The sequence below is a fragment of the Panulirus ornatus genome, chromosome 51, assembly GCF_036320965.1.
Source record: "Panulirus ornatus isolate Po-2019 chromosome 51, ASM3632096v1, whole genome shotgun sequence".
In the NCBI taxonomy this organism is placed as follows: domain Eukaryota; kingdom Metazoa; phylum Arthropoda; class Malacostraca; order Decapoda; family Palinuridae; genus Panulirus; species Panulirus ornatus.
The window spans coordinates 5,063,494-5,090,855 of record NC_092274.1 but is presented as its reverse complement, the minus strand read 5'-3'; the positions used below and the strand labels follow the sequence as shown (position 1 = coordinate 5,090,855).

Here is a 27,362-nt window from a genome sequence, read left to right as displayed (position 1 = left end):
GTGGATCATAGGGTGGGGGAGGGGGCGAAAATTTTGGGAGCCTTGAAAAATGTGTGGAAGTCGAGAACATTATCCCGGAAAGCAAAAATGGGTATGTTTGAAGGAATAGTAGTTCCAACAATGTTGTATGGTTGCGAGGCGTGGGCTATGGATAGAGTTGTGCGCAGGAGGATGGATGTGCTGGAAATGAGATGTTTGAGGACAATGTGTGGTGTGAGGTGGTTTGATCGAGTAAGTAACGTAAGGGTAAGAGAGATGTGTGGAAATAAAAAGAGCGTGGTTGAGAGAGCAGAAGAGGGTGTTTTGAAATGGTTTGGGCACATGGAGAGAATGAGTGAGGAAAGATTGACCAAGAGGATATATGTGTCGGAGGTGGAGGGAACGAGGAGAAGAGGGAGACCAAATTGGAGGTGGAAAGATGGAGTGAAAAGGATTTTGTGTGATCGGGGCCTGAACATGCAGGAGGGTGAAAGGAGGGCAAGGAATAGAGTGAATTGGAGCGATGTGGTATACAGGGGTTGACGTGCTGTCAGTGGATTGAATCAAGGCATGTGAAGCGTCCGGGGTAAACCAAGGAAAGCTGTGTAGGTATGTATATTTGCGTGTGTGGACGTGTGTATGTACATGTGTATGGGGGGGGGGTTGGGCCATTTCTTTCGTCTGTTTCCTTGCGCTACCTCGCAAACGCGGGAGACAGCGACAAAGTATAAAAAATAAAAAGAAAAAAAAAAAAAATATATATATATATATATATATATATATATATATATATATATATATATATATATATATATATATATTATCCCTGGGGATAGCGGAGAAAGAATACTTCCCACGTATTCCCTGCGTGTCGTAAAAGGCGACTAAAAGGGGAGGGAGCGGGGGGGCGGGAAATCCTCCCCTCTCATTATTTTTTTAATTTTCGAAAAGAAGGAACAGAGAAGGGGGCCAGGTGAGGATATTCCCTCAAAGGCCCAGTCCTCTGTTCTTAACGCTACCTCGCTAATGCGGGAAATGGCGGATAGTTTGAAAGAAAAATAAAGAATATATATATATATATTTATTTATATATATATATATATATATATATATATATATATATATATATATATATATATATATATATATATATATATTCCTATGAGTCCACGGGGAAAATGAAACACGAATAGGAATATCTTGATCACGCGCAAAATTGTGATCCTTTCCAGTATATATATACAATATATATATATATGTATATATATATATATATATATATATATATATATATATATATATATATATATATATATATATATATATATACAGAGGTATAAGTTTTTTAAGTATTCCTGGTAAATTATATTGGAGGGTATTGATTGAGAGGGTAAAGGCATGTACAGAGCATCAGATTGGGGAAGAGCAGTGTGGTTTCAGAAGTGGTAGAGGATGTGTGGATCAGGTGTTTGCTTTGAAGAATGTATGTGAGAAATACTTAGAAAAGCCAATGGATTTGTATGTGGCATTTATGGATCTGGAGAAGGCATATGATAGAGTTGATAGAGATGCTCTGTGGAAGGTATTAAGAATATATGGTGTGGGAGGCAGGTTGTTAGAAGCAGTGAAAAGTTTTTATCTAGGATGTAAGGCATGTGTATGTGTAGGAAGAGAGGAAAGTGATTGGTTCTCAGTGAATGTAGGTTTGCGGCAGGGGTGTGTGATGTCTCCATGGTTGTTTAATTTGTTTATGGATGGGGTTGTTAGGGAGGTGAATGCAAGAGTTTTGGAAAGAGGGGCAAGTATGCAGTCTGTTCTGGATGAGAGTTTGGGAAGTGAGTCAGTTGTTGTTCGCTGATGATACAACGCTGGTGGCTGATTTATGTGAGAAACTGCAGAAGCTGGTGACTGAGTTTGGTAAAGTGTGTGAAAGAAGAAAGTTAAGAGTAGATGTGAATAAGAGCAAGGTTATTAGGTACAGTAGGGTTGAGGGTCAAGTCAATTGGGAGGTAAGTTTGAATGGAGAAAAACTGGAGGAAGCAAAGTGTTTTAGATATCTGGGAGTGGATCTGGCAGCAGATGGAACCATGGAAGCGGAAGTGAATCATAGGGTGGGGGAGGGGGCGAAAGTTCTGGGAGCCTTGAAGAGTGTTTTGAAGTCGAGAACATGATCTCGGAGAGCAAAAATGGGTGTGTTTGAAGGAATAGTGATTCCAACAATGTTGTATGGCTGCGTAGCGTGGGCTATGGATAGAGTTGTGCGTAGGAGGGTGGATGTGCTGGAAATGAGATGTTTGAGGACAATATGTGGTGTGAGGTGGTTTGACCGAGTAAGTAATGTAAGGGTAAGAGAGATGTGTGGAAATAAAAAGAGTGTGGTTGAGAGAGCAGAAGAGGGTGTTTTGAAATGGTTTGGTCACATGGAGAGAATGAGTAAGGAAAGATTGACCAAGAGGAGATATGTGTCAGAGGTGGAGGGAACGAGGAGAAGTGGGAGACCAAATTGGAGGTGGAAAGATGGAGTGAAAAAGATTTTGAGTGATCGGGGCCTGAACATGCGGGAGGATGAAAGGCGTGCAAGGAATAGAGTGAATTGGAACGATGTGGTATACCGGGGCCGACGTGCTGTCAATGGATTGAACCAGGGCATGTGAAGCGTCTGGGTTAAATCATGGAAAGTTTTGTGGGGCCTGGATGTGGAAAGGGAGCTGTGGTTTCTGTGCATTATTACATGGCAGCTAGAGACTGAGTGTGAACGAATGTGGCCTTTGTTGTCTTTTCCTAGCGCTACCTAGCACACATGAGGGGGGAGGGGGTTGTTATTCAATGTGTGGCGAGGTGACGATGGGAATAAATAAAGGCAGACATTATGAATTATGTACATGTGTATATATGTATATGTCAGTGTGTGTATATATATGTGTACATTGAGATGTATAGGTATGTATATTTGCGTGTGTGGACGTGTATGTATATACATGTGTATGTGGGTGGGTTGGGCCATTCTTTCCTCTGTTTCCTTGCGCTACCTCGCTAACTCGGGAGACAGCGACAAAGCAAAATAAATACATAAATAATATATTAAGAATACTTCCCACGTATTCCCTGCGTGTCGTAAAAGGCGACTAAAAGGGGAGGGAGCGGGGGGGGGGGGCGGGAAATCCTCCCCTCTCATTATTTTTTTAATTTTCCAAAAGAAGGAACAGAGGGGGCCAGGTGAGGATATTCTGAAAAAGGCCCAGTCCTCTGTTCTTAACGCTACCTCGCTAACGCGGGAAATGGCGAATAGTTTGAAAAAAAATATATATATATATATATATATATATATATATATATATATATATATATATATATATATATATATATATCCCTGGGGATAGGGGATTAAGAATACTTCCCACGTATTCCCTGCGTGTCGTAGAAGGCGACTAAAAGGGGAGGGAGCGGGGGGCTGGAAATCCTCCCCTCTCTTTTTTTTTTTTTTAATTTTCCAAAAGAAGGAACAGAGGGGGCCAGGTGAGGATATTCCAAAAAAGGCCCAGTCCTCTGTTCTTAACGCTACCTCGCTAACGCGGGTAATGGCAAATAGTTTAAAAGAAAGAATATATATATATATATATATATATATATATATATATATATATATATATATATATATATATATATATATATATATATATATATATTCCTATGAGCACGTGGAAAATGAAACACAATAAGTTCCCAATTGCACTTTCGTGTATAATAAGCACATTATCAGGGGAGACACAAGAGAGAAATATAAGTCAATTGATATTCATAGAAGAGACGAAGCTAGGACGCCATTTGGTAAACATGCGATTGTCCAAGACAGACAACGAGTTTTCATAACTTATCATTTTACAAATTTTATCAACAATAGAGTTATCTAATTTGTATAGACCATCAATAATGTTAAGATTATGATTCTTTGTGTATTTGATAATTGAATATTCAATGATATTTCTAGTGGTAATAGAGTTGATAACTGAGATGGCATTATTCCAGTCAATACAATGATCATAGTTTTTAACGTGATTAAACAAGGCATTGGATTCTTGTCCCGTTCTTATACTATATTTATGTTGCTTAAGTCTAACAGAAAGATCCTGACCAATCTGCCCAACATAAAATTTATCACAATTTCCACATAGCATTTTATAGATGCATCCAGGAGAATTTTCTGGTGAATTCCTGATTTAAGATATTCTTTATAGTATTATTGTTGCTGAAGGCAACATTTACATTAAAAGATTTAAGCAACATGGGAAGTAAAGTGAAATTATTATTAAAAGGGAGTACTGAAAGATTCTTAGCGTCAATGGGAGGTTTTGGCTCAACTCTATAAAATGATTTTTCTGCTAACTTAGGGGATTTATCAATGAAAGATCTAGGGTACTTTAACTTAGATCCAATAGAATATATCTTCTCAAACTCATCATCAATAAACTCTGGACTGCAAATACTCTGGACTGCAAATACGTAATGCATTTGGTAAAACCAAATGGCGTCCTAGCTTCGTCTCTTCGATGTATATCAACTGACTGTTATATTTCTCTCTTGTGTCTCCCCTGATGATGTGATTATTACACGAAAGTGCACTTGGGAACTTATCGTATTTCATTTTCCCCGTGGACTCATAGGAATATCTTGATCGCGCGCAAAATTGTGATCCTTTCCAACACATATGTATATGTATATAGTATTACTTTCCCGACCCAGGAATCCATTGCATCCTTATTAGGCGCCTGCAGCACTCAGGAAGGTGGCCTCGTCCATCAGGCGGGTCCATAGGAACAAGCCACCCAAATCAACACAGAATGCAAGGCGAACCATAACCTTATATAAACTAGAAAATTACAGAAGCGTTTCTCACTTCCCTCCAGCACAAACCTACTGGTATATACGTTCGTTGTACCTACGTCGCATAGAGTTACGACAAACGAATGAAGTGAGGCTACCACCATACTCCGAGCTGGGGGAGGGGGGGGGACACGCGCGGGTAACCCTGCTGTTTTATCCAGGTACAATTATCTTTGAGATAATTGTCTAAGATATCTGACGTTTACAACAACAGTCGGTTATGAAAAATGGCCAGTGTGTTGTGGACGACCAACTTTTACCTCCGCGACTAGTGACGATCGAGGACGCGGTTCGAAGCAGCACGGTGTCCAGATGCTTCGTTATCTTGTGTTGCACACACCTACCCGCCTGTCATGCCGTCAGCCGATGACTCTTGAGTACAGAGGCAGGCCTTCTGGGAATTTCCTTTCGTAAATAATGGTATATATATATATATATATATATATATATATATATATATATATATATATATATATATATATATATATATATATATATCTTTTTTTTCAAACTATTCGCCATTTCCCGCATTAGCGAGGTAGCGTTAAGAACAGAGAACTGGGCCTTTGAGGGAAATCCTCACCTGGCCCCCATCTCTGTTCCTTCTTTTGGAAAAAAAAAAATGATGAGAGGGGAGGATTTCCAGCCCCCCGCTCCCTCCCCTTTTAGTCGCCTTCTACGACACGCAGGGAATACGTGGGAAGTATTCTTTCTCCCCTATCCCCAGGGATGATATATATATATATATATATATATATATATATATATATATATATATATATATATATATATATATATATATATATATTTCTTCCGTGTGCGCGCAAGAGGTTTTTTTAAGTCCGAATGATTTCATTTGTTCCCACTATGGTCATGATGTTTGTGGAGTCACTGTTGGCTGGAGGGAGCGGTTAACTGCCACATATCCTCCTTCGTCCAGTAATGGCTCCTAGTCTTGATATAGTCGTGTGGGTGCACAATGCAGTATGGTTGTACCTTAAAGGCTGTTGGAGAACATAGCCTCCCTCTCTCCCTCCTTGACCTGCTGGTTGTAACTTGTTAAATGGAGACAAATGTGAACTCCATTGTTATGGGTAGGACTGTTGTTGATGTAATGAGTTGTCCAAGTGTGTGTATTGTACATTATGTGTATAACAAGTGTTTTATATCTCTTCTTTGACACGGTGTATGACGCATTATATGTAAGGCATGTGTACGTGTAGGAAGAGAGGAAAGTGATTGGTTCTCAGTGAATGTAGGTTTGCGGCAGGGGTGTGTGATGTCTCCATGGTTGTTTAATTTGTTTATGGATGGGGTTGTTAGGGAGGTAAATGCAAGAGTTTTGGAAAGAGGGGCAAGTATGAAGTCTGTTGGGGATGAGAGAGCTTGGGAAGTGAGTCAGTTGTTGTTCGCTGATGATACAGCGCTGGTGGCTGATTCATGTGAGAAACTGCAGAAGCTGGTGACTGAGTTTGGTAAAGTGTGTGGAAGAAGAAAGTTAAGAGTAAATGTGAATAAGAGCAAGGTTATTAGGTACAGTAGGGTTGAGGGTCAAGTCAATTGGGAGGTGAGTTTGAATGGAGAAAAACTGGAGGAAGTGAAGTGTTTTAGATATCTGGGAGTGGATCTGGCAGCGGATGGAACCATGGAAGCGGAAGTGTATCATAGGGTGGGGGAGGGGGCGAAAATTCTGGGGGCCTTGAAGAATGTGTGGAAGTCGAGAACATTATCTCGGAAAGCAAAAATGGGTATGTTTGAAGGAATAGTGGTTCCAACAATGTTGTATGGTTGCGAGGCGTGGGCTGTGGATAGAGTTGTGCGCAGGAGGATGGATGTGCTGGAAATGAGATGTTTGAGGACAATGTGTGGTGTGAGGTGGTTTTATCGAGTGAGTAACGTAAGGGTAAGAGAGATGTGTGGAAATAAAAAGAGCGTGGTTGAGAGAGCAGAAGAGGGTGTTTTGAAGTGGTTTGGGCACATGGAGAGGATGAGTGAGGAAAGATTGACCAAGAGGATATATGTGTCGGAGGTGGAGGGAACAAGGAGAAGGGGGAGACCAAATTGGAGGTGGAAAGATGGAGTGAAAAAGATTTTGTGTGATCGGGGCCTGAACATGCAGGAGGGTGAAAGGAGGGCAAGGAATAGAGTGAATTGGAGCGATGTGGTATACCGGGGTTGACGTGCTGTCAGTGGATTGAAGCAGGGCATGTGAAGCGTCTGGGGTAAACCATGGAAAGCTGTGTAGGTATGTATATTTGCGTGTGTGGACGTATGTATATACATGTGTATGGGGGGGGGGTTGGGCCATTTCTTTCGTCTGTTTCCTTGCGCTACCTCGCAAACGCAGGAGACAGCGACAAAGTATAAAAAAAAGAATATATATATATATATATATATATATATATATATATATATATATATATATATATATATATATATATATATATATTATTATTATTATGACGTGTATCTCATGTATGATATGGTATTACATTATGTATGACGTAATAGATACATTCTACGTTATGTTGTCAAGAACAGTCTTGTGAACTGGTTATTCATATTAACTTGTGACCTGACTCAAGATGGTAACACAGTGACCTGACCCGACAGATCGCCATACTGTCACCTTACCCAGTATAGTACCAGGTCTGCTTGGTTGTCAGGAATATGGCAGCCAAGCAAGGTGCCAGACCTCGGCCACCGTCACTTGAAATCGCAATTTCGTGAGAACGAGCTAAGCTCCGTCCCTTCCCAGCACTGTGTGACGTTACTGAGGGCCAATGTGGCCTGGTTGACCGTGATGCACTGCGTTACTGTCTGCAGGAAGAAGTCGTCACCATGTCTGCCATACGCTGTCACGCTACCTGTCATAAAGCTGGTATGCTGCAGTGCTTGGACACTCTGTATGTCATCATTCGTGTATGACACGACTACCTTTACTTATTGTTACGTTAAGATATCTGTCATGACACCATTAAGTGTTAAGGATAAGGTCCTTATCACCGTATAAACACCATTATCTGGTGTTATCGTATGTCACTGTCTTTATAAAGTGACGTATTAGGAATGATTGGCTGATGGGAAGTTTCTGATTTGATAAGACAAAATATAAATCAACAGAACTTTTAAATTTCGTTATGTTCTCAGTCTTGGGCTTTGTTATGTGAATCACATACACGAACGACCATCTGCCATGCGATGCTGAATATATTATAGCCCGTAATGGTCTAGAAATAGTATTTGATCGATCTTTATCTATGTATTTATGAGTCTGGAAGTGTGAATACATACGTAGACTGTGTCTAGTGGGGGTTGCTAGTCACCTTCAGTGACTGACACACACACACACACACACACACACACACACACACACACACACACACACACACACACACACACACACACACACACACACACACATACATACATACATACATACATACATACATATATACATACATACATACATACATTATTGACAAACGTACGTACACACATGCCAGATTGGGTGAGAAACTTGTTAGTGGCAGTTATTAGCAGAGCACAGCTGGTGCGACACGGGCCACCGCCATCACCTGTGCCAGCTGCTACCAGGAATCTCTCTCTCTCTCTCTCTCTCTCTCTCTCTCTCTCTCTCTCTCTCTCTCTCTCTCTCTCTCTCTCTCTCTCTCTCTCTCCTCGATTCAAGACTGTAATGGTGTTAGGGACTGATTCGTAGACACTGATATAACGATTTCGTGAGATCACGAATTTATTAAGGCATTAAAAGTAACGAATTGGACACACCAAGTTTACGAATTTCGTTCAGCAGAAGCTCTGGGGTCCGTGAGTCGCTGTATATTGCCCATCACGTGACTGAGAACATTGTTAACTGGTCGTTACGTCTTGTTTGGTCTTGGGGTGATTGGCCATTCCCTGTTGGGGTCGTGTGTGGTAACTGATGCTTCCATCTCGGTCGTATGAGCACGACGGTACGACCCATGAGCACGACCTTATTGTTACTCAAGATATATGAATATATATATATATATATATATATATATATATATATATATATATATATATATATATATATATATATATATATACACATATATATACATATATATATATATATATATATATATATATATATATATATATATATATATATATATATAAAGAGAGAGAGAGAGAGAGAGAGAGAGAGAGAGAGAGAGAGAGAGAGAGAGAGAGAGAGAGAGAGAGAGAGAGAGAGAGAGTATTTTGTTGCAGGAAATCATGAAATATCTTTTGAAAACAAGCAGTTTTTAACCATTATAATGTGTACCATTACATTTTTTTTTTACTGTTTTTCAAAGCATTCATTACTGAAAGAATAATTTAAAAAAACGATCCCTTGTTAATGATTGATTGGCCGTGAGCCAGTCATTAAAACGAAATGATACACTCATGTTTTTGTGAATACAATATTGCACTTCTTTGATTTCGTTTAGATTTCAGAGGAGAGACGAGAGATAAGTAATTCATAGTATTAAAAGACGAAATAAGTTATAGGTCACAGTATGATGTACAGCTGTTCATATTTACCAATGATGTAGAGCTGTTTAAATTGAATTGGTAAATTTCGTGTAGTTACGAATGATTTATTTTTTTTTTTTGTTCGTTTGCCAAATGCAGATACCCGATATTAAGACCGCAGCATATATGTTTACTGATCCTATGGGTTGTAAAGGAAGAATGGAAATCATTTGATTTGTGATATTCTTTCTTTTCTTTCATACTATTCGCCATTTCCCGCGTTAGCGAGGTAGCGTTAAGAACAGAGGACTGGGCCTTTGAGGGAATATGCCTCACCTGGCCCCCTTCTCTGTTCCTTCTTTTGGAAAAAAAAAAAAAAAAAACGAGACGGGAGGATTTCCAGCCACCCGCTCCCTCCCCTTTTAGTCGCCTTCTACGACACGCAGGGAATACGTGGGAAGTATTCTTTCTCCCCTATCCCCAGGGGATATATATATATATATATATATATATATATATATATATATATATATATATATATATATATATATATATATATATTGTTTGTCGAGGGTAAAGCCAGCGACCGGAAACAGATATGGGTACCTATATATTTCCTAGGAAGCCGTTATCATTGAGCAACCTCATGTCAGTTGTACAAACAATGTAAATAATAACATTAGACGAAATAGCGATCAGTCTATGGTCACTTCTTCATGAAGTATTCATCATTTTAAGAGCGGACAGAACGTTACGATATCGGATTTGGATTTCTGTGCCTTTGCAGCGTACGTTTTTTTTTTTTTTCTTTTTTCATCTGAGAAAATTCGGGACAAAAACAGGCGAATTTTGATGGAGCAGAAAGTAATAGAGCAAAGCAGCCTGATTTGCACTATTGTTTTATTTTCCACGATTCTAAATATAATGTGTATCATTATATCTAAATGTCTAAATATCTAAAAATTTAAATATCTAAATATTTATATATTTAGATATGCGATCCTGGGTATGGCTATATATATAGATATACGATCCTGGGTATGGCTATATATTTAGATATGCGATCCTGGGTATGGCTGTATATTTAGATATGCGATCCTGGGTATGGCTGTATATTTAGATATGCGATCCTGGGTATGGCTGTATATTTAGATATGCGATCCTGGGTATGGCTGTATATTTAGATATGCGATCCTGGGTATGGCTGTATATTTAGATATGCGATCCTGGGTATGGCTGTATATTTAGATATGCGATCCTGGGTATGGCTATATATTTAGATATGCGATCCTGGGTATGGCTGTATATTTAGATATGCGATCCTGGGTATGGCTGTATATTTAGATATGCGATCCTGGGTATGGCTATATATTTAGATATGCGATCCTGGGTATGGCTGTATATTTAGATATGCGATCCTGGGTATGGCTGTATATTTAGAGGCGTATATGTGGTCAGAGAAATGATATTTTGTGAAAATGTTTCTGGAATTGGAATAAGCCCGGGAAACATACCCGGTTTTGTACATGCTAATGAATGAGGCCATAATTTATGCGTCCTACTTTGATATAATGATAGTTCGAACAAACTCATGAATTAAGTAACGAATTAAAACATGGATATCAATACTTTTCTCGATAACTTACGGTGTGTTATTTCAGTGTTTTATCCTGTAATGGATGATTATATGTTTCGCAAATGTTGATGGTTTTTTCGTCGTGTGTATAAAGATTTTAACTACATATTTCATGTTGGCGTCAATAACTGTGATATCATGATGTCATTTGTAATATAGATTTTGATTCGGCGAAAATACACCTTCTTTTGTTTGAGGGTGACTTTTATACTTGTGACGTCATGTGTATAACTGTTTCAATCCTAGGAAGTAAATAGTAGAAAATATATATATATATATATATATATATATATATATATATATATATATATATATATATATATATATATATATATGTATATATATATATATATATATATATATATATATGTTATCCCTGGGGATAGGGGAGAAAGAATACTTCCCACGTATTCCCTGCGTGTCGTAGAAGGCGACTAAAAGGGGAGGGAGCGGGTGGCTGGAAATCCTCCCCTTTCTTGTTTTTTTTTTTAATTTTCCAAAAGAAGGAACAGAGAAGGGGGTCAGGTGAGGATATTCCCTCTAAGGCCCAGTTCTCTGTTCTTAACGCTACCTCGCTAACGCGGGAAATGGCAAATAGTATGAAAAAAAAAAAAATATATATATATATATATATATATATATATATATATATATATATATATATATATATATATTTTTTTTTTTTTTTTTTTTCGCTGTCTCCCGCGTTAGCGAGGTAGCGCAAGGAAACAGACGAAAGAATGGCCCAACCCACCTACATACACATGTATATACATACACGTCCACACACGCAAATATACATATCTATACATCTCAACGTATACATATATACGTATACACACACAGACATATATACACATGTACATAATTCACACTGCCTTTATTCATTCCCATCGCCACCCCGCCACACATGAAATAACAACCCCCTCCCCCCTCATGTGCACGAGGTAGCGCTAGGAAAAGACAACAAAGGCCACATTCGTTCACACTCAGTCTCTAGCTGTCATGTATGATGCACCGAAACCGCAGCTCCCTTTCCACATCCAGGCCCCACAGAACTTTCCATGGTTTACCCCAGACGCTTCACATGCCCTGGTTCAATCCATTGACAGCACGGCGACCCCGGTATACCACATCGTTCCAATTCACTCTATTCCTTGCACGCCTTTCACCCTCCTGCATTTTCAGGCCCCGATCACTCAAAATCATTTTCACACCATCTTTCCACCTCCAATTTGGTCTCCCACTTCTCCTCGTTCCCTCCACCTCTGAGACATATATCTTCTTGGTAAATCTTTCCTCACTCATTCTCTCCATGTGACCAAACCATTTTAAAACACCCTCTTCTGCTCTCTCAACCACACTCTTTTTATTACCACACATCTCTCTTACCCTTTCATTACTTACTCGATCAAACCACCCCACACCACATATTGTCCTCAAACATCTCATTTCCAGCACATCCACCCTCCTCTGCACAACTCTATCTATAGCACATGCCTCGCAACCATATAACATTGTTGGAACCACTATTCCTTCAAACACCCATTTTTGCTTTCCGAGATAATGCTCTCGACTTCAACACATTCTTCAAGGCTCCCAGAACTTTCGCCCCCTCCCCCACCCTATGATTCACTTCCACTTCCATGGTTCCATCCGGTGCCAAATTCACTCCCAGATATCTAAAACACTTCACTTCCTCCAGTTTTTCTCCATTCAAACTTACCTCCCAGTTGACTTGTCCCTCAACCCTACTGTACCTAATAACCTTGATCTTATTCACATTTGCTCTCAGCTTTCTTCTTTCACACACTTTACCAAACTCAGTCACCAGCTTCTGCAGTTCTCACACGAATCAGCCACCAGCGCTGTATCATCAGCGAACAACAACTGACTCACTTCCCAAGCTCTTTCATCCACAACAGACTGCATACTTGCCCCTCTTTCCAAAACTCTTGCATTCACCTCCCTAACAACCCCATCCATAAACAAATTAAACAACCATGGCGACATTACACACCCCTGCCGCAAACCGACATTCACTGAGAACCAGTCACTTTCCTCTCTTCCTACACGTACACATGCCTTGCATCCTCTATAAAAACTTTTCACTGCTTCTAACAACTTGCCTCCCACACCATATATTCTTAATACCTTCCACAGAGCATCTCTCTCTCTCTCTCTCTCTCTCTCTCTCTCTCTCTCTCTCTCTCTCTCTCTCTCTCTCTCTCTCTCTCTCTCTCTCTCTCTCTCTCTCTCTCTCACTCTCTCTCTCTCTCTTTATATATATATATATATATATATATATATATATATATATATATATATATATATATATATTTTTTTTTTTTTTTTTTTTTCATACTATTCGCCATTTCCCGCGATAGCGAGGTAGCGTTAAGAACAGAATATATATATATATATATATATATATATATATATATATATATATATATATATATATATATATATATATATATATATATATATATATCGCTCCGAGATGCAGGTCTCGGGGCCAGGCAGGTCGGGATCTGGTAGCCTAACTGATTATTGATACCTTCATGCCATACCTCGCCCCAACCTATTACAAAGAAATTTTCTGAAGGGAAAAAGAAAATCCGTTTTATGTTGCTTGATGAACATTACCCGGGCGCCTCCTGAAATATAAGGTGCAATTTATTTTGAATATTATCCAGTTTTATAGTCCAACTTCAGGACGTCCGTGATATAAAGTCAGTTAAGAAAACTCCGCCATATTCAATTTTTTGGTGTATGTGATGACGAATTGTCTCCAGATGTTCACAGCGGTGTATTTTTTCTATAGTTTTTAGGGCATTTATTCAGATTATTTCAGCCAGCCTTTCCAAAATACGTTAGTTCACTCATAGTCTTGCCCTATTTTTTGGACCATTATGTCCCGAGTTTTTCTGCACCGTAGTAGTTAAGAATCGTACCGTCGTGCGCATGGATCGTACCGTCGTGGCCAAGGATCGTACTGTTCATGGGATAGTCGAAATTTGGTTCTATGGTTGAGTGGATAAGCAGAAATACCAACGAAGACGTTTTATATATATATATATATATATATATATATATATATATATATATATATATATATATATATATATATATATATATATATAATCACAATTTTGCGCGTGATCAAGTATATTTCAAAGAGTCCACGGGGAGAATGAAACACGATAAGTTCCCAAGTGCACTTTCGTGTAATAATCATATCATCAGGGGAGACACAAGGGAAAAATATAAGAACCAGTTGATATACAACGAAGAGACGGAGCTAGGACGCCATTTGGTAAACATACGTATGTTTGCCAGATGGCGTCCTTGCTACGTCTCTTCGTTGTATATCAACTGACTGCTATATTCCTCTCTTGTGTCTACCCTGATGATGTGATTATTACACGAAAGTGTACTTGGGAACTTATCGTGTTTCATTTTCCCCGTGGATTCTTAGGAATATATATCTTTTCTTTCAAACTATTCGCCATTTCCCGCATTAGCGAGGTAGCGTTAAGAACGGAGAACTGGGCCTTTGAGGGAATATCCTCTCCTGGCCCCCTTCTCTGTTCCTTCTTTTGGAAAATTAAAAAAAAAAAGTAATGAGAGGGGAGGATTTCCAGTCCCCCCGCTACCTCCCCTTTTAGTCGCCTACGACACGCAGGGAATACGTGGGAAGTATTCTTTCTCCCCTATCCCAGGGAAAATATATATATATATATATATATATATATATATATATATATATATATATATATATATATATATATATATATATATATATATATATATGAGAGTTGGGGTGAGAGAATATCATTAAATTTTAGGGAGAATAAAAAGATGTTCTGGAAGGAGGTAAATAAAGTGCGTAAGACAAGGGAGCAAATGGGAACTTCCGTGAAGGGCGCTAATGGGGAGGTGATAACAAGTGGTGGTGATGTGAGAAGATGGAGTGAGTATTTTGAAGGTTTGTTGAATGTGTTTGATGATAGAGTGGCAGATATAGGGTGTTTTGGTCGAGGTGGTGTGCAAAGTGAGAGGGTTAGGGAAAATGATTTGGTAAACAGAGAAGAGGTAGTAAAAGCTTTGCGGAAGATGAAAGCCGGCAAGGCAGCAGGTTTGGATGGTATTGCAGTGGAATTTATTAAAAAAGGGGGTGACTGTATTGTTGACTGGGTGGTAAGGTTATTTAATGTATGTATGACTCATGGTGAGGTGCCTGAGGATTGGCGGAATGCGTGCATAGTGCCATTGTACAAAGGCAAAGGGGATAAGAGTGAGTGCTCAAATTACAGAGGTATAAGTTTGTTGAGTATTCATGGTAAATTATATGGGAGGGTATTGATTGAGAGGGTGAAGGCATGTACAGAGCATCAGATTGGGGAAGAGCAGTGTGGTTTCAGAAGTGGTAGAGGATGTGTGGATCAGGTGTTTGCTTTGAAGAATGTATGTGAGAAATACTTAGAAAAGCAAATGGATTTGTATTTAGCATTTATGGATCTGGAGAAGGCATATGATAGAGTTAATAGAGATGCTCTGTGGAAGGTATTAAGAATATATGGTGTGGGAGGCAAGTTGTTAGAAGCAGTGAAAAGTTTTTATCGAGGATGTAAGGCATGTGTACGTGTAGGAAGAGAGGAAAGTGATTGGTTCTCAGTGAATGTAGGTTTGCGGCAGGGGTGTGTGATGTCTCCATGGTTGTTTAATTTGTTTATGGATGGGGTTGTTAGGGAGGTGAATGCAAGAGTTTTGGAAAGAGGGACAAGTATGAAGTCTGTTGTGGATGAGAGAGCTTGGGAAGTGAGTCAGTTGTTGTTCGCTGATGATACAGCGCTGGTGGCTGATTCATGTGAGAAACTGCAGAAGCTGGTAACTGAGTTTGGTAAAGTGTGTGAAAGAAGAAAGTTAAGAGTAAATGTGAATAAGAGCAAGGTTATTAGGTACAGTAGGGTTGAGGGTCAAGTCAGTTGGGAAGTAAGTTTGAATGGAGAAAAACTGGAGGAAGTAAAGTGTTTTAGATATCTGGGAGTGGATCTGGCAGCGGATGGAACCATGGAAGCGGAAGTGGATCATAGGGCGGCGGAGGGGGCGAAAATCCTGGGAGCCTTGAAGAATGTGTGGAAGTCGAGAACATTATCTCGGAAAGCAAAAATGGGTATGTTTGAAGGAATAGTGGTTCCAACAATGTTGTATGGTTGCGAGGCGTGGGCTATGGATAGAGTTGTGCGCAGGAGGATGGATGTGCTGGAAATAAGATGTTTGAGGACAATGTGTGGTGTGAGGTGGTTTGGTCGAGTAAGTAACGTAAGGGTAAGAGAGATGTGTGGAAATAAAAAGAGCGTGGTTGAGAGAGCAGAAGAGGGTGTTTTGAAATGGTTTGGGCACATGGAGAGAATGAGTGAGGAAAGATTGACCAAGAGGATATATGTGTCGGAGGTGGAGGGAACGAGGAGAAGTGGGAGACCAAATTGGAGGTGGAAAGATGGAGTGAAAAAGATTTTGTGTGATCGGAGCCTGAACATGCAGGAGGGTGAAAGGAGGGCAAGGAATAGAGTGAATTGGATCGATGTGGTATACCGGGGTTGACGTCCTGTCAGTGGATTGAATCAGGGCATGTGAAGCGTCTGGGGTAAACCATGGAAAGCTGTGTAGGTATGTATATTTGCGTGTGTGGACGTATGTATATACATGTGTATGAGGGGGGGGGGGGGTTGGGCCATTTCTTTCGTCTGTTTCCTTGCGCTACTTCGCAAACGCGGGAGACAGCGACAAAGCAAAAAAAAAAAAAAAAAAAAGATATATATATATATATATATATATATATATATATATATATATATATATATATATATATATATATATATATATCATTTAGACAAATACGTTCATCTATTTCTGTCTCATTTGATTAATGAAAATCGTCAATCAATACATTAATGTTTAATTAGGCTAAAACTTGTTCATCAGGAGACATATCTGATTAGATGGAAAAAAAAATCGTACATCAATAGAAGTATTGTTTAATTCCGAGAAAAAAGGTCATTAGTAGGTACAGGATAACAAGGTCATTAGTAGGTACAGGATAACAAGGTCATCAGTAGGTACAGGATAACAAGGATGGGCGTTAATTAGGATGGAGAGGCAGGTGTGTGGCTCGTCTGGCTAATTAGCCCCACACCTGCTTCCTTGGATGTTCGGGTATTTCTCTCCTTCTAACACACACACACACACACACACACATATATATATATATATATATATATATATATATATATATATATATATATATATATATATATATATATATATATATATATATTTTTTATACTTTGTCGCTGTCTCCCGCGTTTGCGAGGTAGCGCAAGGAAACAGACGAAAGAAATGGCCCAACCCCCCCCATACACATGTATATACATACGTCCACACACGCAAATATACATACCTACACAGCTTTCCATGGTTTACCCCAGACGCTTCACAGGCCTTGATTCAATCCACTGACAGCACGTCAACCCCGGTATACCACATCGCTCCAATTCACTCTATTCCTTGCCCTCCTTTCACCCTCCTGCATGTTCAGGCCCCGATCACACAAAATCTTTTTCACTCCATCTTTCCACCTCCAATTTGGTCTCCCTCTTCTCGTTCCCTCCACCTCCGACACATATATCCTCTTGGTCAATCTTTCCTCACTCATTCTCTCCATGTGCCCAAACCACTTCAAAACACCCTCTTCTGCTCTCTCAACCACGCTCTTTTTATTTCCACACATCTCTCTTACCCTTACTTTACTCACTCGATCAAACCACCTCACACCACACATTGTCCTCAAACATCTCATTTCCAGCACATCCATCCTCCTGCGCACAACTCTATCCATAGCCCACGCCTCGCAACCATACAACATTGTTGGAACCACTATTCCTTCAAAAATACCCATTTTTGCTTTCCGAGATAATGTTCTCGACTTCCACACATTCTTCAAGGCCCCCAGAATTTTCGCCCCCTCCCCCACCCTATGATCCACTTCCGCTTCCATGGTTCCATCCGCTGCCAGATCCACTCCCAGATATCTAAAACACTTCACTTCCTCCAGTTTTTCTCCATTCAAACTCACCTCCCAATTGACTTGACCCTCAACCCTACTGTACCTAATAACCTTGCTCTTATTCACATTTACTCTTAACTTTCTTCTTCCACACACTTTACCAAACTCAGTCACCAGCTTCTGCAGTTTCTCACATGAATCAGCCACCAGCGCTGTATCATCAGCGAACAACAACTGACTCACTTCCCAAGCTCTCTCATCCCCAACAGACTTCATACTTGCCCCTCTTTCCAAAGCTCTTGCATTTACCTCCCTAACAACCCCATCCATAAACAAATTAAACAACCATGGAGACATCACACACCCCTGCCGCAAACCTACATTCACTGAGAACCAATCACTTTCCTCTCTTCCTACACGTACACATGCCTTACATCCTCGATAAAAACTTTTCACTGCTTCTAACAACTTTCCTCCCACACCATATATTCTTAATACCTTCCACAGAGCATCTCTATCAACTCTATCATATGCCTTCTCCAGATCCATAAATGCTACATACAAATCCATTTGCTTTTCTAAGTATTTCTCACATACATTCTTCAAAGCAAACACCTGATCCACACATCCTCTACCACTTCTGAAACCACACTGCTCTTCCCCAATCTGATGCTCTGTACATGCCATCACCCTCTCAATCAATACCCTACCATATAATTTACCATGAATACTCAACAAACTTATACCTCTGTAATTTGAGCACTCACTCTTATCCCCTTTGCCTTTGTACAATGGCACTATGCACGCATTCCGCCAATCCTCAGGCACCTCACCATGAGTCATACATACATTAAATAACCTTACCAACCAGTCCACAATACAGTCACCCCCTTTTTTAATAAATTCCACTGCAATACCATCCAAACCTGCTGCCTTGCCGGCTTTCATCTTCCGCAAAGCTTTCACTACCTCTTCTCTGTTTACCAAATCATTTTCCCTAACTCTCTCACTTTGCACACCACCTCGACCAAAACACCCTATATCTGCCACTCTATCATCAAACACATTCAACAAACCTTCAAAATACTCACTCCATCTCCCTCTCACATCACCACTACTTGTTATCACCTCCCCATTAGCGCCGTTCACTGAAGTTCCCATTTGCTCCCTTGTCTTACGCACTTTATTTACCTCCTTACAGAACATCTTTTTATTCTCCCTAAAATTTAATGATACTCTCTCACCCCAACTCTCATTTGCCCTTTTTTTCACCTCTTGCACCTTTCTCTTGACCTCCTGTCTCTTTCTTTTATACATCTCCCACTCAATTGCATTTTTTCCCTGCAAAAATCGTCCAAATGCCTCTCTCTTCTCTTTCACTAATACTCTTACTTCTTCATCCCACCACTCACTACCCTTTCTAATCAACCCACCTCCCACTCTTCTCATGCCACAAGCATCTTTTGCGCAATCCATCACTGATTCCCTAAATACATCCCATTCCTCCCCCACTCCCCTTGCTTCCATTGTTCTCACCTTTTTCCATTCTGTACTCAGTCTCTCCTGGTACTTCCTCACACAGGTCTCCTTCTCAAGCTCACTTACTCTCACCACCCTCTTCACCCCAACATTCACTCTTCTTTTCTGAAAACCCATACAAATCTTCACCTTAGCCTCCACAAGATAATGATCAGACATCCCTCCAGTTGCACCTCTCAGCACATTAACATCCAAAAGTCTCTCTTTCGCACGCCTGTCAATTAACACGTAATCCAATAACGCTCTCTGGCCATCTCTCCTACTTACATAAGTATACTTATGTATATCTCGCTTTTTAAACCAGGTATTCCCAATCATCAGTCCTTTTTCAGCACATAAATCTACAAGCTCTTCACCATTTCCATTTACAACACTGAACACCCCATGTATACCAATTATTCCCTCAACTGCCACATTACTCACCTTTGCATTCAAATCACCCATCACTATAACCCAGTCTCGTGCATCAAAACCACTAACACACTCATTCAGCTGCTCCCAAAACACTTGCCTCTCTTGATCTTTCTTCTCATGCCCAGGTGCATATATATATATATATATATATATATATATATATATATATATATATATATATATATATATATCCCTGGGGATAGGGGATTAAGAATACTTCCCACGTATTCCCTGCGTGTCGTAGAAGGCGACTAAAAGGGGAGGGAGCGGGGGGCTGGAAATCCTCCCCTCTCGTTTTTTTTTTTTTTTTTTTTTTTCCAAAAGAAGGAACAGAGAATTGTGTCAGGTGAGGGTATTCCCTCAAAGGCCCAGTCCTCTGTTCTTAACGCTACCTCGCTAATGCGGGAAATGGCGAATAGTTTGAAAGAAAGAAAGAAAAATATATATATATATATATATATATATATATATATATATATATATATATATATATATATATATATATATATATATACATATATATATATGTAATTATAATTTGGATAGTACGTGGGAAAAAGGAGTCGAAAAACAGGTTTGAAGGAAAGGGACAGATATATAGCGCCTGAATACCTATGGGAGGCATTATGCTCTTACGTATACGTTAATATGTTCATACTGGGATTTAATATTTGTTTCTATACAGGAAGAAAGAGTAGTGTTTACCATCTCTGTTGAAAAGCTGATGGGCGAAATGATGTGAATATTAGTGAAGTAGTAACATACAGACGAGAGAGAGTGTTGAGAGCGTAGCGTGTAGTGCAGTGTTGAAGTGGTAGTGTTGAGTGTATCAACATCCCTGGCAGGATCTAGAGTGCACCACTGCACGAGGATCCTCGAAGAGACATTTGAAGGACCCGTTTAGAGGAGGCCTGACGCCCCCTCCCATTAACTTGAGGCAAGGACCACCCCTCCCGGCGACCTTCCTACAAGGTTGCCTCCAACACCGTCAAGATTTATTGGTCAAATTCGCCCCAGATTTTTAAGGTGAGTGATATACTTTCTCTCCGTTTTCTATCTAGTGTTTTTATCATAGTGTTTGTGGACTTGACTCTTGAAGATATAACGGCTGTGGGAAGTTGGGTAAAGACGACAGGAGGAGGAGATTTTCACAGCTTTACCATTCGAGAAATGCAGGAAGCATGATAAAGGTTAGGTCTCGTGTGGCTCCGTCTCCACACAGAAATTATGGGAAACAGCAGCCACATTACGAGTTCATTATTGTTGTCTCGTCAAAGAACTTTTCACTCAGAGGAGTTTACATTTTCCCGCTCGTGGGAGTAGCGCAGCCTTAGGCTTCAGGAACCTTTAGAAAAAGGACCTGCGTCATACCAGGTCCCCTTCGTAGAAATTCGTCTTGGGGTGACTACAAATAAGTAGACAACGAAAGTCTTTTTTAGGTGCTGAAATCAATATCTGTCGTGCCGGGTGGGTTGGGTGACCATTATTGTACCAGATTCTTCCGTGTTTAATTTCCCCTGTGTCTCTCATCGCCTTCGTCCGGGATGTTGCAATTCGCTCTCGGCATCTCATTTGTGAAGTAATTTTATTGAAATATTGAAAAACAGAGACACTGAAAATTCGTCAGGGCGCCATGATTGTAGCCAGGGCGCTGTGAGCCCAGTAGGAGACGACCCCAAGTCATGACTGTGGTCCTTTGACCTGGCTCTTCAGGGTCAGGTCAAAGGACCCAAGATTAATACCGTTGTGCTCGAGGGTCGTACCACCGTGTCGAAGGGGTCGTGCTGGCGTGCACGAGGGTCGTACCACCATGCCGAAGGGGTCGTGCCTACATTGCTCGATGGTCGTGCCACCAACGAGTCATGCAGGAGGCTCTAACTACGCCAGATATGGCTGAGGAAGGAAGGAGGCAAATGATAACACACACGTTGCTCTGCGGCCAGATTAGCGCTCGTGCTGTCTTCTCGACCATTGGAGAACTTCTCTCTCTCTCTCTCTCTCTCTCTCTCTCTCTCTCTCTCTCTCTCTCTCTCTATATATATATATATATATATATATATATATATATATATATATATATATATATATATATATATATTACACGAAAGTGCACTTAGGAACTTATTACATGTATTTCAGTGGTGGTCATGCACACTGGCTCACCTTGCGTGTAAATAGAATATGCCTCTTGAGAAATTACCTTTCCACTACTAAAGTCTATGATATCAACAGAGTGCCAGACGCTAGCTCTATAAGAGGCCTTTAAGGGTTTGAAATGGTTATTGATAAACTGCAAACAGAGTCTTTCATGAGACGGGACTGTTTGGTCGCTCACAAACTGTAAACACAATTAGATTCCAGTCTGTTTGAAACATCGGGAACTGTAGATAATGCGAGGGCGATCTACACTAGTCTCAGTCACATACTGTAGATATATGTGATGAAGAGGTACAGTGGTGTGGTTCTTACAGGGACCTCCTCGTGTAGAGGTACAGTGGTGTGGTTCTTACAGGGACCTCCTCGTGTAGAGGCACAGTGGTGTGGTTCCTACAGGGACCTCCTCGTGTAGACTTAATTTTTTTTCATAATAAATCAGTAAATTCTGAAGGTAATTCTGCCATCAGTTGTCAGGGTACGTTCCTGCCTCCGTGTCCTCTCATCTTGAACCAAATTGCACAGTCGTTACTCTGTTTACTTAGTGTGTGTGAGACCGCGTCCACACGGTGTACATATAGGCTGTGTGATCAACTAGGTTATGTTGATATGCATTTAGATTGTTCATGAGTTTTCCCCTCAGACTGCTCCACAGTGTTTCTGTTGTTTGGATGCACATCATAAAGCAATCTATTTATTTTCGTGTTTATTCTTTGGTGACAATTGTTCTCAGAGAAAGAGCAAGAGAAAGATATAAAAGAACAGTCAATAATTTTTGAAGTGGAAAACGTATCTTTTATGAGGTGGTCAGGTGGCAGGTGCTATGAAAGACATGAGAAGATAAAGAGTTCCAATAGCCGTGTAGGAACAGAAACAGACATCACAATGGCCATACAGTTATCATGTGACGCGTGTGACTCTCTCTACCCAGTATTAACGTGGTGTAGCTGATGGTGTGGGGCACACACAACCTCACGGTTTTCAGTAACAGGGAGGGTTAGTAAGCTCTGCCGTATGAAAGCCTCTTTAAAAGTTAATGGTACCTGTGTCTAACGAAGAAAAGATAGCTACTCATATATATATTTCTACAGATTTGCTCGTTCCTATAAAGATATAAAGTAAACAGATTTCTGCATTAATTGACACAGTCATATAAATGAGAAAAGATACCAATTGTATTGGACATTCATGTGTTTCAGAAAGTAAGGGGTATTTATGCTGTATATACTGAGGAATAATTCTGTAATATGGTGGCATTTGACATCGACCATGGCCTTTCCTAATATGATTTTCACTTTCCATTATCCAGATTTCTGCTTGGCAACTTGGCAGTTAACCATTTACCTCTGTAACAACTCTGCTCACACAACTCTCAGGAAAGTGTTCAACTCAAATTTCCAACGTCAGTTTCGCCCAGGGTATTAAATGTGTTAGTTCAGCATATGGCAGCACCGTGCAGCAGAGTATATGTGGTAGTTATCGTGCCTTGGCACCGCGTGAACGCTACGATATTCTAATGGTGATTACGTTACATAACTATTGATAGTAGATTAGACATACCGATGGGTTAAATCATTGTACTCAAGAGATAGGAATATCGTTCTTACGGGATTAGTTTATGGAAGTCATAGACTTGGGTCATTATTCCTCAGGGAGTCGGTTGTTGTACTCGAGGGGTGAATATATCGTGCCATTTGTAGAGTTGTTGTACACAAGGGAAAAGTTATACGTAAGAGGGTATCTATTTTTTTTTAGGCTTGGCAACTTGATATCATATTGAAGAAACAGTGTTTAGTTAACAAGTAGATAACGGTGTATACCGTGGGTAGATGCCATCATATGAGCCAAGATCCCACGATGATATTAGAATTTGCGACAGTTCCATTACAAATTCTATTTCATTGGAAGTCTGGAACATTTCGATCTTTATGATGATATTGAAATTTGACTCCATCTTTCAAAGGTTAGTTTCCCTATCTAGGTACGCTGTAGCATAGAATGGTTCCCCATCTAGATGTGGTGGAGCACAGACAGGTCCCCTCATCTAGATGTAGTGGAACACAGAGGTTCCTCATCTAGATGTGCTTGAGCATATGTGTCCCCATCTAGATATTCCAGAACGTAGACAAGTCCCCGTCTAGGTGTTTTCTATGACATAGAAAGGTTCCCACCGAGATGTGCTAGAACAAGAAAAGTCCGTCTAGATATATCAGATGTCCTAGATTGGAGGAAACCGTCCCTCTAGTTGTGACATTGATACTAGAACGGAGGAAAATTTTCCTCTATTTGTGTCATGGAAAAGTCCGACCTCGATGAACTAGAACGCGGATAAAAATAAAGCCCGTCTAGATGTGCTGCAAATTTGCATTTATGTAAAATGATGCGCATCATTCAGTCATATGAATGAAATTCGTGATTGCGATCTTTTTTTTTTTTGCCGATATCAATTAGTACACAGAGGGGGTTCCAGATGACCTGACCCGATGTTGTGGGGTCAGCTGATGGCGGTGTGTGTGAGTATGACACAGGTAGGAGTTAGGGACGGGAGGGTAAGATTGGTGAAGGTAAAGGGTGAAGGTATATAGTTAAGGGAGGATGAAATGGTGAGTGTAAGATTAAGGTAAGGAATGTTATGAGAATGAAGGGAATAGGACATCCCCAATCTCAACCATGTACAACCCCAGTGTTGTATGGTCTAGCTAGTGATGGGGGCACATAGGCAGCCAGCTCTCAGGAGCATGACCCAAAGTAATACCAGTAGAAGAGGGAAAGTGAACCAACATTGTAATTTTCTAATAATGAGACTGGTGTTCTTCACAAGGGAAAATCATAATTGTGAAACCATATTGGAAGTATCTTTTATCTCCTTATAGCCCCGCCATCTTAGAAATATCTTTATCTATAAAGATCCATCGTGCTCTAAAGATCGCTCCATCGTATTCAAAGATTGTACCGTCGTGCTCAAGTATCGTACCTTCGTGCTCAAAAAGGCTGTGTGTATATATAAGGTATTGATGAATGTCTTATCTACTCTACTCTCGAACGATAAGTAGTAACCTGTGCGCCCAGTGTTACGTGACTCGCATGGATTGTTAGCCGTTCATTTGCATCGTAAGGACAGTGGCGTTCCCCCCAGACGTAGGCTGGGAAGCGTGAGATAAGGCAGGTAGTCTTGCCTATTGATGCTGAAGCCCCCACAACCCCAAAACCCGCTGATGCAACCTTATGTGTGCAGGGTTTCTTAAGGTGTCTCTGAGGTATATAAAAGATACTAGTGATATTGCTGTTGTTTGTGAAGGAGGTAGATAATAGAGTTACTTTTGTTTGCTTTAGTTAGTTTGATGTCTTAGGTCAGTGAGTCTTGAACTGGACTTTGGTACTTATATCTCCAGATTTAGAATCTTTTATGGATAATAACACCAATCGGCTGTTGAGAGGGAAGGAAGAGTGGTAGACAGTCAAACGATTAAACAGTTGAAGGAACTATGACAGAACTTGCTCTGCCAAACTGGTCATCTTTCTGGTACCAATAAGTATTCTTGGTAAAGATTGAGACAGCCTTCCTTTATGTCTCTGTAAGACATAGACAGCCTTCCTTTATGTCTCTGTAAGACATAGACAGCCTTCCTTTATGTCTATGTAGAATATAGACAGCCTTCCTTTATGTCTATGTAAGACATAGACAGCCTTCCTTTATGTCTATGTAGAATATAGACAGCCTTCCTTTATGTCTATGTAAGACATAGACAGCCTTCCTTTATGTCTATGTAGAATATAGACAGCCTTCCTTTATGTCTATGTAAGACATAGACAGCCTTCCTTTATGTCTATGTAGAATATAGACAGCCTTCCTTTATGTCTATGTTGTATCAAGTTCATTCTCTGCATATAAGTCCTTCTTTCTCCTATATAATTAGACGTCTTTAATAAGATATACACATGAAGAAGTATCTCTTTGCCTTATCATATACTTTATGTATTTGGCTTGAAATTCTCCAGGTTTCCCTTATTGACGGGGGTCATCCTGTACCCTTGTGGTTCCTGTATATTTTTTCTATTACGTTGTCGTGGTCCACAGAGTGGCTGACCACTGTCACCCCAAGGGACACACGTGTAATAAGCTGCCAAGAGGTTTTCCAGCCCCAGAAACAAAGCCTCGCTGACGTTTTACAAGTTAGCCGCCAGCAAATGTTGGGCTCACTTTGGGAAAGGACTTACCATACGATCTTTGGCCTCATTGCCTTTTCCCAATTTTGGAAGGTAGCGTCAGGAACAGACGAACGGGGTGGCCTCCTTTCCTCAGCATCCACTCGCCTTTTAGCTATCATTTGTCATGTATGGAAACTAGAGTGTACCAGCCAAGCAGCTTCATATGCCCGCTTTAGCCCTCTGACTTGACGTCGCTCCCCGTATTCCACCTCACTCCAGTTCATTCTGTCCTGTGCGCGTCTCACTATATATGAGAGAAAGATTGGTCGCTAGAGTCAGCTTGTAAGTGTTGAAGCCGAGAGTGGAAAGTCCCCTTCAGTAAGGTTGTCCTGTTGGCAAGGGACGGAAGGAGCTGTCTTGTGTAGGACCTTGTCGCTTCACAGGAGTTCATCGTTTCCCTCCTCCTGCTTGGGGTGCAGCCTTGACGCTCTAGGAGTGCCGTAGAAAGATGGATAACGACGTGTATGAACCGGACATCTTGAAAGCTACCTATATATGATATCATTTTCATGATAAATGACGACAGATAAGAGTCCAGTATTTCTTAAATGTAACAATATTAAGAAGCGGCCGTATGCCCCTGTGATGATGTTGCCCTAAATGGCACTGAACATGGTAGTTATGAGCTGATGTTGCTACTATATTTAGGGCCGGAGATGTGGCCAGCTTGGCCCAGGGAGGGAAGCTGGTCTCCCTAGCCCCCAGGGGTGGTTTACGCCAAGCAAAATAAACTAATGTGTCAGACTCCGGTGCTTGGCCGCCCGGAGCCATGACGTTTGCTGGGCGAGCCTGCTGAACGTTGCCATGCGGGGAAATACTCATTAATTATTTGAAAATAAAGAAATGTTAAGTAACTTTTAACGTGGTACCTTTACACGGCTCGCGAGTACTCGGCAGATCGAGTTTAAATACACACTTTCCACCGTAGCTATGACTATAGAATATGCTAAACTTAAATCCGCGAGAGATGGAAAC

General features: G+C 40.4%; 1 protein-coding gene across 1 annotated transcript in view; it reads left to right on the top strand.

Moving 5' to 3' along the window:
• LOC139764857 (tripartite motif-containing protein 3-like) overlaps positions 1-27,362 on the top strand; it is a 292,630-nt gene that overhangs the window by 12,507 nt on the left and 252,761 nt on the right. The window contains exon 2 of the mRNA XM_071691869.1: positions 20,710-21,050. The gene's annotated coding sequence lies outside the window, so the exon portion shown is untranslated. The remainder of the gene's footprint in view (positions 1-20,709; positions 21,051-27,362) is intronic.